Source organism: Lithobates pipiens, unplaced genomic scaffold, assembly GCF_037356315.1.
Source record: "Lithobates pipiens isolate NorthernLeopardFrog02 unplaced genomic scaffold, aLitPip1_a1.2 Scaffold_8, whole genome shotgun sequence".
In the NCBI taxonomy this organism is placed as follows: domain Eukaryota; kingdom Metazoa; phylum Chordata; class Amphibia; order Anura; family Ranidae; genus Lithobates; species Lithobates pipiens.
Window position 1 is genome coordinate 680,175,905 of NW_027507903.1, and position 8,405 is coordinate 680,184,309.

General features: G+C 43.2%; 1 long non-coding RNA gene across 1 annotated transcript; it reads left to right on the plus strand.

Annotated features, from left to right (window-relative positions):
* Positions 1-1,304: 1,304 nt before the first annotated feature.
* Positions 1,305-8,192, plus strand: LOC143962081 (uncharacterized). Its single transcript, XR_013270622.1, has 2 exons — positions 1,305-1,910; positions 5,770-8,192. It is a non-coding gene; the product is annotated as an uncharacterized LOC143962081 (long non-coding RNA).
* Positions 8,193-8,405: the final 213 nt, after the last annotated feature.

An 8,405-nucleotide genomic window follows, 5' to 3' on the forward strand; every position in this document is an offset into this window, starting at 1 on the left:
CCCAATAAGTGTGTATTGATTGGTTTGCAGAAACGCTAAAGCGTCTACAAACTATGGGATAGACATTTATACAACATTGTAAAGGAAAACTCCGCTGGGGGGACATCTGATTTATGGAGGGGCTCCGCTGAGGGAAATCTGAATTATGGAGGGGCTCCACTGGGGGGACATCTGATTTATTGGGGGGCTCCGCTGGGAGACATCTGATTTATGGAGGGACTCCACTGGGGGACATCTGATTTATGGAGGGGCTCTGCTGATGGACATCTGATTTATGGAGGGAATCTGCTGGGGGACATCTGATTTATGGAGGGGCTCCTCTGGGAGACATCTGATTTATGAATGGGCTCCACTGAGGAGACATCTGATTTATGGAGGAACTCCTCTGGGGGAAATCTGATTTATGGAGGGGCTCCGCTGTTGGACATCTGATTTATGGAGGGGCTCCGGTGGGGGACATCTGATTCATGCAGGGGGTCTGCTGGGGACATCTGATTTATGGAGGGGCTCCGCTGAGGATACATCTGATTTATGGAGGGAATCTGCTGGTGACATCTGATTTATGGAGAATACAAAACCAATTTTTTCCTCTAGTGGGACTTTAATTAGGCAGTAGTCTCCAAAGTTTGTAACAAAGTATAAATTTTATTGCCATAAAGAGGAAAATCACATAAATAACAATAAGAACTTAGGGATGCACAGTGATTATTAGAGGATGCACAAAAAACTACAGTGTTAATATACCAAAATATTAGGGATAATATCACCACGAATATCGATCCCAGCTCAATAATGAGACCAAGAAATGGCCCGATGCCTTTTTTAAGGTTGTTAAGAGATCTAACCTCTTCTTCAGGGGCTGGTGATGTATTACATTCCCATCTATAAGCATTATAAGAAGACACAAGTAATGGTAAACAAACAGTATTTGCAAATAGTTGATCTTTTTCAAACAATATTTGAATAAAGACATGATCAAAAAATTGTATGGTATATTCTAACCATGTAATGCTGTACATCGCTGTTCAGAGGGCATCCAACATATTAGAAAGGTGTAATGGAGGAATGTCTGCCAGCCGGCATCAGATCTCTAACCCGATGAGAAGAACCCGGGGGGTACAAGTGGATTCGGCACTCGAGCTGCACACAAGGGGCGGATTCCACCCAAGAATGGTAATGTAGCCAAGTAGCTCTATGATCAAAAACAAAAAGATCAAACAACCAATCAGCGACATGGGATTCTCTTCAATTAGCTGAGTGTGAAACACTGAGCCAATGAGAGGAGTTTAAATATGTACATTATAAGGTAAATGAGGGAACCATCTTGTTAGAAGACATCCATTTTGGGTATTGGAAAATTACTGTTAGCATGACATAGAAATCTATTGCTTAAGGTCATATGTGTTTTTTGCTTGTACAAGGTATTTTATCACAAGGTTAGATATCTGTTTAGAACAGATGGATGCGGTTAAGCTACTTCCCTTTTTGAGAGCAGAAGTAACTCCATGGCGTTAAAACCACAGGCCTGTCTTGCACCAGACTTAAGAAACATTTTAAACTGTATAAAAATGTATATATTTAGCTTTTTGTTACTAGGCAGAAATTGCTTGTACAAAAAAACCATGATGACGTAGTAAAATATACTATCTTGCATATTTTATGTGGCAGTCCCTGATTGGTTAAACCACAGGGCTGTCCTTCTGTTCAAACTAAATAAAATTGTTGTGTGTGCTTCAATAGACACATTCATTATTCACGTACAATAGCGTGTATGTGTAATGTTTTGTCCACCGGTGAAAGGGACCTCCGCTCTTCAATCCTAGCCTAGGCTACCAGGGGTTACTTACAGAAGACGAGCAACCTAACAGTTTTGGTACCAGCAAAGTGGGGTTCGTCTCGTCTTGCGACAGGTAAGTCACTTTACTCTTTTTTACCTGATTGGTGAATGGTGTAAACACTTACTCTGTCCGGGCGGCCGCTACGAACTTAGTTTAAAATTAAAAGAAGTAACTGTGCCTTCGCGATGAACTAGGCTGGTTCCTCGGGAGGTTAAAAGGGCTCGCAAGGAATTTATAGGTTTAGGGGAGTCCGACTAGGTTGGTCTGACTTAAAACTATTGGTAATAGTATTTTTAACACGGGAAGTAGTAGATTACGCCCGTGACAAAGGGATTGGTGGAGTGGACGCCCATTTGAAAAAAATTTTTTTTTTAAAAAAAAGTGCACTATAAATTGATAAATGTATTGCAATACGGTTATTTCATGTCTTAAAGTATATTAAGAATATGTCTGTTTCTCTCTAGGTACACGTGTAAGTATATAGAGTATAAGTTTTAATATAGAGTATAAGGAAAATAATTGTTGTTGTTTAAATGAGTGCAGAATATGAGGAGCCCTCTTGTAGTGACATAGCATCCGCCTGCCCCCATTGCACGTTAGGTCTACTCTTCCTAAGAATAGATGACAAGTGGATTTGACTGACCACCAGACCAGGGGGGTTCTCTTGCAGACTTGGTGTAAGAGGGGTATATCCCGCCACCAGGAAAAATTTACCCTTCATCGTATATTAAGGGTAAATCTTCATAGTTTTATATAAGTCCATCTGCCCCAAAAAAGATCAGGGATCCTACTCCCAGACCAGAGACCGGATTGTTGGACAAACCGGGTGTTATCACCTGTGTCCTGCCACTAGACACACACTGCCCAGACTACTAGATGGGGAATTCTGCAGCAACCCAAGCCATGGCCACCCCATCACCCTATGAATTTGTCAGTAATATGATCCCTGGCCCCCAGGTAGAACCATTTTGGACACAAGTCCGGGAAAGGTGTCACCAATTGGGAATCCATGACCCAGGACCCCAAGGTCCTTGTTCAGAGGAAGACTGGCAAGAAGTCAGTAAAATTTGTCAGGTACATAAGCATTCTTATCCTCCCTGCAAAGGGGCTGACCCACAATACATGAAGGATTGTTTCTGTGCATGGAACAAATGCCTTGGAAAATATAGGCAATTGTGGACAGCAAGGACATTGGAAATCCCAGTGCCCTTATAGGACTGGACAGATTAGAGCAAGAGGCAGAGGCAGGGGATTTAACCCCCAGACCCGCCCACAGTATCCCCGTTATCTGCCATACCAGAACCCTCGTCAACCACTACCCCAATATCCTACACAGCCACAAATAATGCACCGAGGGAAACTCTGTTGGTATTAATGGGACACCTGTCACCCATCCCATCACTCCACCACTGACTGTAGCCACTCCAGAAGGACAGAAATTATGTACCCAAACTTTTGCCGTCTTGTCCTCATGCCCTGTGCCCCTTATGGGACGGGACCTCTTGGCACAACTGTGTATTACCATTAAGTTTAATAAAGAAGGTTCCCTTACCGCTAGTTCACCATTATGTGACTTACATGGCCCTAAGCGACATGCACACAGAGGGTTCCCAAAAAGACATGCACACAGGAGTTTCTTTCTAATGATACCTTCCTCCCTTGACCATCACTCAATTTGGGCAGAAAACAAAGGTAGTGTGGGCTTTATTAATTGCACACCATATGCACCCCAAATGCGGTCAGATGCAGGGATACAATATCAAAAACAGTATCCCCTACCCCCAGAGAAAGTCAAAGGCATCTCCCCTCAAATTAATGATTACATATCAAAAGGTATCCTGAGACCAATCATCAGTCCCTGGAACACACCCATTTACCCTGTAAAGAAGGCCAGTGGCGAGTGGAGACTCGTCCAAGACCTCAGAGCAGTAAACAAACAAGTGATTCCCCTCCCACCCCTAGTCTCAGACATCACTTTTATTTTCTCATGCATACCGGCAGACTCTCTATGCTACACAGTAATTGATTTAGCGAATGCTTTCTTTAGCATTCCCATTGCAGAGGAAGCCCAACCTATGTTTGCTTTCTCCTGGGCCGGGGGCCAACTAACCTGGCAAGGGTATGTAGACAGTCCAGCCGCCTTCTCTATGGTACTCAACGAGACTGTCAAGTCTTGGACATCTGAGCGAGGGTCGGTACTGATACAGTATGTGGACGACTTGCTCCTGTGCAGTCGAACTGCTGAAGAATGTGCGGTCGATTCAACATCACTGTTACAACACCTAGCTCACGCCGGGCATCTAGCCTCAAGGAAGAAAATACAATGGTGCCAGCCACAGGTAGAATACCTAGGGTGCATTCTAAAGGAAGGGACAAGGCTAGTGTCCCCCAAACGTGCCGCAGCCCTTCGAGCTCTCAGTCCCCCAAAAGACAAGGCCGCCCTACTCTCATTTTTGGGTGCAATTGTATATTGCCGCCAATGGATCCCTGACTGTTCTCATTATGATAGTATCCTAAGAGAGGCTACTGGCTCGACAGCCCCTAAATTAATAGATTGGACTGAAGACAGACTACAAGCTTTTCAAGCTCTATTAAACAGTCTGTCAAATGCTCCCGCCCTGGGATTGGTAGACTATGGTAAAGCTTTTCAACTATACTGTGTAGTCTCGGGGACCTCTTTTGCCGCGGTTTTGACACAACAGCATGGAACAGGCTACCGCCCTGTCTCCTACCTATCTAAAAAAAAAAAAACTCCCCATCCAAGTACAGGGAATGCCATTCTGTCTCCAAAATCTTGCTGCCTGTGCAATGGCTGTACAAGATGCAAACAAATTAGTGCTAGGTCACCCATTGACTCTCTATACCACTCATTCAGTCACGCATCTTATTCAGAACATGAATACCCAACATATGACCTCGCAAAGACTTAGTGGTTATGAGATAACACTGATGAACACTGATAACCTCACACTCAAATATGTGCCTGCCAGCAACCCCGCTGTGCGCCTTTTGCATTCCATGTTGCGTTTACCACATGACCCAGACATTATACATGACTGTTCGGAAAAGGTTGCTGCTATTACCAGTCCCAGACCGGATCTCACTGACACCCCTATCTCAGGTGCAGAGGATGTTTTCGTTGACGGTAGCTGCTCACGTCCCTCTGACTCCACCTTTTTAACCGGTTATGCAGTTGTTCAACTACCAGACATCGTACTGGAGGCAAAATCATTACCTCCTTCTTCAGCCCAGGTAGCAGAGTTAGAAGCCCTCACTAGGGCCTGCATTCTATTCACCGGTAAAGAGGTGAACGTCTACACAGACAGTAGATATGCTTTTGGAGTGGTGCATGATTTTGGTGTGATATGGGCCAATAGAGGTTTTAAAACAGCAGACAACAAAATAATTGGCAACTCCACACAGATTAGTGCTCTCCTCCAAGCCATTCTTCTTCCAAAAAAGGTAGCCATAATTAAAGTAAAGGCACACTCCTCTGACAGCAGTCGTGTTTCAAAAGGGAATGCTCTTGCTGACAGAGAAGCTAAAAGAGCTGCTGCCTTTTCCCCTAACCCACCTGCCCCCACAACAATGTTTTTCAAGGAACACTTCGCAGCACCTAACTTTAAAACTGTCATAGCACAGATGCAATCAATGGCCACAGAAGATGATGTCCATTTTTGGACAAAGGAAGGATTGACCAAAGACCCTGAAGGTCTTTGGTCAAAAGAGGGGAAGATCCACATGCAAGAACAAAATTATCACCCTTTGAGGTCCTCATGGGAATCCCCGCAAACATAGAATTACCCCCATTAGACCAAGACACTGATATTGACATTTATTCCCAACAGGAAATGTACGTGAAAAATCTGGTAAGTATGCTCCACGAAATAAACGAACAAGTTTCTGTCACCTTTTTTCCCTCTTCCCACAGAACCAACGCATCCCTTCATCCCTGGGGATAAAGTGCTGATCAAACAATTAGCACAAAGAAAGAGTATCGGACCGGCTTTCTCAGGACCATGGAAGGTGGAAAAGGTATCCAGGACCGCAGTGTTAACAGACCTAGGAAACACCTGGATCCACGCCAGCCGTCTTAAAAAGTGTCCCCAGCTTCCCTCGACTCCAGAGCCCCTGGCAGTGACAGAGCAGCAACTCCCAAGAACAAGATCTACAAGAAGTTCAGAGAGGCATAGAACAAATTTCCCTGGAAGATCCCACACCCCCTCAAAAGGACAAAACAGAGCCAACAACTGCCGGGATGAGAAACGAAGAAGAAGAACAGAACTCTTAGATAACAAATAATCAGAACTTTAAAAAAACAAAGATGCTTTCTCCATCAGTGTCAGGGAAGGCTGTATGCCTTTGGGGTAGTCTGGTACTATTTGTATTCCTGCCCACATGGTTTATAGCCAACTGTATATATCATCCAGAAGACTTAGGTCTATTAAAAGGGATATGTGGACCACCTAAGATGAATAATACCCCCGGCCAAAGACATAGTAGAAGTATTGTACCCGTTAATGAGTCACCTAAGGGACTGACTAACAAGATGTTACTACTAAAATTCAAATATAGCTATGCTCAAAAATCTGGTTTTGAGAAATGCTGGATTTGCAGCAAGCTACATCCCAGTACAGCTAGAATCCCTCTCATGGCAGTCCCCTTGAATTTTACCCCCCTCCTTAATGGAACACCCCCTATCGTCCTAACGAATGTTACTAGGACCCGTCCAAATAAAACCCTCACTTTCCAAATTATAGGTAGAAGCCACTTCCCAGACTGGTGTTTCCGACTGGGAAACACCACAGATGGAGCCGAGGTTTGCAAACAAGCAAAACTTAACATTTCAATGACATCATTTAACAGTCCTTCTTTCTTCCATACTTCAGATCCCACCCTAAATGCCACCTTTTTAGACTTTCTTAGCTCCAGTACCAAGACTACAATACACCAATTAATGTCAATTCTGGTGCTCTCTGGCCTTTCTGATACTCTTAGGAACGTGTTCCATAAACGACCCCTAGCTCTAGGAAATACCATATATATATGCTGCGGCAAACTCTGTCACCCCTGGATCCCAACCAAACCCCAGGGGTGGTGTTACCTTGCAGCCCTGGTTCCTATCATGGGGGTATTAGGGGATAACAAGGGAAGTCACCTCCTTGAAGCCAGCATGCATCCTAGATATCCCCTTAGACACCGTAATAAACGAGAATTGTTTTTAGAAAAAGATATGGCCTGGGCATGGTTCCCTTCCTGGACAGGGTGGGGAATTGACCTAATGAAAAGATTAAATAATTACACTGGCATAATTGATGAGATTCTGGAGGAAAATTCTGATGACATAACCAAACTAAATCTAGAAACTAGGGCAATTAGGAAGCAACTAGAACTACATGAGTTGGCTATAGAAAGTATGAGTGCAGCCCTTACTGGCCTCTGTGAGACTACTGAGGATTATGAGTGCTGTACCTGGATTCATAATACCAGCATCGAAGTCCCAGACTACTATGACGTTATTGCCCAACACAGGGAAGAGGTAAATAAACTACAGAAAGAGGCAAGGAACATAGGAAAAAACTGGGATCCCTTCTCGAGCAGTTTTAGTTTTGGGGGATTAATATCTTGGCTCCGAAATGCTGCCATGACAATTGTCACTGTGATTCTCTTCATTCTATTTTTATATGCCTGTTATAAGATAATCAAATGTTTATGTAAAAAGGGAAACACGGTCGCTCCGAAGGATCTGAAACTCACTTCCATTGTTAAGGATCCAACGGTATGGTATAGAAACCAAGAGCACAAGGGTTCGGAGTATGAAGCCTGTGCTATTAAATTAGAAAAGGAATGATCATTATGTAAATCACAGAATGATCAAAGGAAGGATTATAAGGTAAATGAGGGAACCATCTTGTTAGAAGACATCCATTTTGGGTATTGGAAAATTACTGTTAGCATGACATAGAAATCTATTGCTTAAGGTCATATGTGTTTTTGCTTGTACAAGGCATTTAGAATTGTCACAAGGTTAGATATCTGTTCAGAACAGATGGATGCGGTTAAGCTACTTCCCTTTTTGAGAGCAGAAGTAACTCCATGGCGTTAAAACCACAGGCCTGTCTTGCACCAGACTTAAGAAACATTTTAAACTGTATAAAAATGTATATATTTAGCTTTTTGTTACTAGGCAGAAATTGCTTGTACAAAAAAACCATGATGACGTAGTAAAATATACTATCTTGCATATTTTATGTGGCAGTCCCTGATTGGTTAAACCACAGGGCTGTCCTTCTGTTCAAACTAAATAAAATTGTTGTGTGTGCTTCAATAGACACATTCATTATTCACGTACAATAGCGTGTATGTGTAATGTTTTGTCCACCGGTGAAAGGGACCTCCGCTCTTCAATCCTAGCCTAGGCTACCAGGGGTTATTTACAGAAGACGAGCAACCTAACATACATCACTCCTATAGACAGGCAAAATCTCAATCATAAAGAAAAATCTCTCAAGTTGCTCAATGAGTATGATGTCCCTACTTAGGGTGTCCCTAATATCAACGCCAAAT